The sequence below is a fragment of the Myotis brandtii genome, unplaced genomic scaffold (genome assembly GCF_000412655.1).
Source record: "Myotis brandtii unplaced genomic scaffold, ASM41265v1 scaffold898, whole genome shotgun sequence".
NCBI classification, from domain to species: Eukaryota; Metazoa; Chordata; class Mammalia; order Chiroptera; family Vespertilionidae; genus Myotis; species Myotis brandtii.
Genome location: NW_005371683.1, coordinates 2078339 through 2082991, shown reverse-complemented (window position 1 = coordinate 2082991; position 4653 = coordinate 2078339). Strand labels below are relative to the sequence as shown.

Genomic DNA, 4653 nt, shown 5'->3' with positions numbered 1-4653 from the left:
AGGGAGCAGGGGAGGAGAGGCGGCCGGCCCAGGGGGCTGGTGGCCGGGCTGGCTCTGACTCATCGCCTCGGGCAGCGTCCACCTGCCCCAGCCAACACCCCTCTTTCACCCCAGGTAGGTGGCAACCAATTTTGTCTCCTCTCGCTGCCGCTGCCAGGGGAGGGGGACTCCCCGGGGGTGCTATTGTGGGCAGGCACTCGGAGCTCAGTGCCCTTGCAACTTAGGAGGGGCAGGGGCAGGGCGGGAACCCCCGCTTCGGGCTGGGGCCAGTCTGACTTCTCACCACTGGGACTGGAAGTCCCCTCCGCCCTGTCTACATGGGTGGCATCCTGCAGGGCCCAGCAGGCCCCGCCTGGCCAGGAAGCTGGCCTCCTGCAGTGTGTCCAAGAATTCAAGCCGGTCACCGGCCGCTGGCTGACAGCAGCAAATGCCTTCAGAGGGGACAGTGGCTCTGGCCCCTGCCCTGGCCCCCAGTCCGGGACCAGAAAGTCCCGGAGGCCAGGCCCCAGACCCTGGCCTGCCCCCAGATCTCCCGGATGGAATGGTACTGACTGCCCAGCCTGGAGGGCCCCCGGGCTGCCTCTGCAGGGTGACCTCTTTGCAAAGTCTTGCTTCAGTTCCACAGAGGAGGGAGTGGACCATAAGTTTGGGCAAAGGCCGGTCCAGGAGCAGGGACTTAGGGAGGAGAAACTGAGGCGAGTCAGATCCCAAAGGGTAAGGACTGGGCCCACAGGGGCTGAAATTTATTTTCTTCCCTCCCCCTCCCCAACTTTATCTCCCCCCAAACCCCTCCTTCTCATCTTCACTGGTGGGAGAGAAGGATTTGCATGAAGTTGGTAAGAAAAGGGGCTGGGGCTGAAAGGGGGAGGGACACTGTTTCGGGGTCTAGGAAAAGAGGGCCACCCTTCTCCCCAGCACCATGGGGCTTACATAATGGATCTGCGGTGGGGGGAGCGGCCCCAGGCAGTGCCCAGAGCGGAATCCTGTCACCTGGTCCAGGAGGGGTTGCAAGGCCTGGGAAGGAAGAAGGGGGAGTGAGATGAGACAGTGCCTGTGGGAAGAGAGTCCCGGCCGCACGGGACAAAGCCAGGGACGCTCAGCATAGACCTCCGGGAGCTGAGGCTGTGTCCCGGGAGGAAACGCTGTCAGTCAAGGTTGTTTGGAGGTTTGGGAATCCAGACAGACAGGATGGGAGGAGCTGTGAGTCCCGTGGCCCAGCCCTGGAGGAGGATGGGTTTCCAGCCCGCAGGGTGCCTGCCCTTAGCTTTGCCCCCTTTCCATGTCCAGCCTGTGACTGGCCAGACCTACCCTCCTTTCCTTTCAGCTTCACTCCTCGGCCATGAACACCCTTCCCAGCCCAGCCAGCATCCTTTCTCCTCTGCTCCAAGGGAGGCAGGAGTGGGTACAGCCCAGTATCCCAGTCCATCAGAGCCATCCTGGTCTCCTTCCGGGCAGCCGACTCCGGCTCCCCTCCCAGCTCTCTGGCCAGAGAGCCCCTCAGTCCCCTCAGCCACGCCTCCTCTCAGCTGCACTCAGAGGGACGAGAGCAGCCACTGGGGATCCAGGGCAGCCAGAGGTGGGCCACCTGTGAGAGGCTGGTGTGACCTGGGCTCCTGGGGGTGGGGCAGGGGGCGGAGCCCAGACTTCTGGCCTGGACAGCAGCCCTCTCCAGGGTGCCCACCAGCTAACCCTTACCAGCCAGGCTGCAGAACCACCCCAGCAAGGCTTTGCCACAAGGTCAGAGTTCTTCCTGATCGCCTGTGGGGTCTATCAGGAGGCCCCAGCCAGGAAAGGGAGGCAGGAAGGGAGAGAGATGGGAAGGGGGTCCCTGAGCACATGACATCTGTCACCAAGATCCACCTGTCCTTCCGGTGCTCAGCATGAGCAGTGAGGGAAGCACAAGGTGCTCTCGCTCTCTCTCTCTCTCTCTCTCTCTCTCATTCCCACTCATCCTCTACGCCCCACCTGGCCAAGCCCTCACTCCATCACACTCCCTTCCCTGTTCAAATGTGCTCTCCACCTTCAGCCCTCAAATAGAGACACATGTGGGACGGGCCTCTGGGCATTGTGCTCAATGGGGTGGTTGCACAGATCGTCTCTGACCCAAACTTACTCCTCAGGAGCAAGCACTAGGGAGGGCGCCCCAAGGCATCCTCTCTGGCGCTAAGGCTGTCAGGGAAGCAATTCATCTGGGGGCGGGGGGGATCCTCCACCCCCACCCCCAGAATGTCCTCAAGCCAAATGTTTGTGAGAAAGTGCATCTCAAAGACAATCTGGGTCTGAGTGTGGCTGGTGTTTGCATTGTTGGAGGGATTCCTGGGGGCAGAACCAGGGTGTTGAGCAAGAGGAGGTCAATACTCATGGAAAGAATAGTCCAGTGAAGCAGGAGGGACTGAAGTTAGACTGCAGGAGGCACTTCCTCACCAGAAGGATGAGCCCAAGGTGGGGCCGTCTTTCCAAAGAGGCCATGGGAAATGGGGGTCCGGTCCAAGGTTAGAAACAGTCTTGCTTGGGGGTGGAGGTTGGGCTGGATGGCCCTGTAAATTTCTCCCAGGCTCAGGAATCCTCTTTCAATTGGTAAGAGGCGGGGTGACTAGGACTCCTTTCACTCCCTGCTGCCTCATGCGGGCCATCTCTCCCAGCCTCTCTCATTCTTCTGGACCCCCCCTCCCCCCATGGTTTGCTAACCTGGACCTTGTGGGAGTTTCCATGGGCTCTGTGTCTTGGTGGTCACCATCCTGGAGTAAACAAGTCCTTCCTTGGGTTCAGTGAGTCCTCTTGCTACAAAATAAGCCCATGTTTCCTTGTTTATCAAAAGAGGATGGAAACAACAGCAAAGATGTGTGATGTGCTCCCCCAAAACTGAGCCCGTGGCATCCCAGGACACATGCAGACCCAAGTACAGCTCAGCGTCCTTCTCATCTGATGAGCCGCACAACCATGCCCTGCCCCCCAAACACACACACACACACAGAGCACCCATCCGGATGAAACCTTGGGGGCCTCCTCTGGCCCCAGCCCACATCCTCTCAATGTCCGCCAGCCTCCACAGACCAAGAGGCTGTCCCACCCATGTCTGCCCGAAAGTCGGCCTTCTTGCTGTGTAACCCAGAGGAGCCGTTCGGCTGGGCTCCAGAGCAGAAGCTGGCCTGAGGGGCGGAGCAGGTTCAAGCCCACCCCACCAGGCTGGGCGCTGACCAGCCTGCAGGACACTGTCTAGGAGTTGGGGTGTCTCCTTTCTGCAGACATGAGGGGACATGCAAAATCACTCCACCAACTTCTTCCCGATTTGGTTCTTCGGAACCAAATTAAAACAATTGCTCTTACTCCTGACATCTCACAAACGGACCCTCCTCCCATACCTTGCTCATGCCATCATACCAGGCACCGAGCAGGCAGGCGAGTGGGAACCCGAGGGTCGAGGCGTGCCTGCCCCCTGTCCCAGCCCCTCCCGGGAGGATGCAGGCCCTCCCTCTGTCCACATCCCACTCTGAGAGCCTCTCCATGCAGCCATGCAGTCATGCAGCGGCAGAGGCAAGAGGGCCAAGGTCTTCAGGCTGAAGATCAAGGGCCAGATTCCCTCAGGGCCAGGCTGAGAGCTCACACACCCACCTTTCCTCAGAGGGCGGGGCAGTCAGTGCCAGGGCTGGGCCTCAGGGAACCCGCTGCCAATGCAAGAGCCTGCGGACACCACAGGGTGCGGGGAGGGAGGGAGCACGAGAGGGGGCTGAGGAGGGACCCCGATGCACAGCTCCCCTTCCCCCCATGGGGACTAAGAAGGTCCCCAAGCCTCAGAACCTCCTCCAGCGGAGGCCACCTGCCTTCCTCACTGAGGCCTCTCAACCACGGTCCTGCTCCTACCCGCGCCCACCCTGCCTGCCACGTGGCCCCATCGGGCCACCATAGACCCCGGTCCTCCCAGAGGGGCGTGGAGTGGTCCTGTCCCAGGTGGTGGTTCCTGTCGTAGGCAGAGCCCCCTCCCCTCTGAGACCCGAGGGAGGGCAGCAGGTGGGGAGGGTTGCAGAGCAGCACCTGCTTGGGGTGCCCCGCGGGTCCTCGCCAGGTGCTCTCCGGAACAGCTGGTGTCTAGATGTGACTGTGCGTCCTGGAGCCCTCCTCTGGGGTGGTGTGCGTGCTGGGCTTGCCGGGCCCCCGCACCTGGGGGCGGAAGAGGAAGAAGGCACCTGCCCAGGAGATGTGGGAGGCTGTCAGCATCCTAAACCCGTGTGCGTGCAGCCCCCACGTGGTGACTGTGTAGAAGGGAGCCTGACACAGCCAGCACAGCGTCTGTGGACACATGTCTGTGCCCCCCGCCCCCGACTCTCGCCATGGGCCAGGAATGGTGCTAACTTCACCAGAGTCCCTTGGGGTGGCTACCCCTTCTCACCCTCATGCTGCAGACTGAGGCTCAGAGACTCTAAGTAATGAACACCAGGGCTGTGCTAGCTCGTCAGCACCAAGGGGGTTGGTTGGGGGCCACCCCGCTAGTCTGTGCTGTGCTGCGGGGTGGGGCTGGGGGCATGAGGGCTCAGGCGGTGCTCATCGCCTTAAGATAAATCACTTTGTCTCTGCCCTCCACTGGACGCCAAACTCCCCCTTTGTCTGTCCCTACCAGTCGGAAAGCAGCCCTTGGTGCTCACATCTCCCCCGGGG

At 61.4% G+C, this 4653-nt stretch overlaps 1 protein-coding gene across 2 annotated transcripts in view; it reads left to right on the top strand.

The window, feature by feature from the left end:
- Nucleotides 1–6: 6 nt before the first annotated feature.
- The window catches only part of CNTN2 (contactin 2 (axonal)), a 30164-nt gene continuing 25517 nt past the window's right edge, over nt 7–4653 (top strand). For both annotated transcript variants that reach the window (XM_005885266.2, XM_005885267.2), the window contains exon 1: nt 7–114. The gene's annotated coding sequence lies outside the window, so the exon portion shown is untranslated. The remainder of the gene's footprint in view (nt 115–4653) is intronic.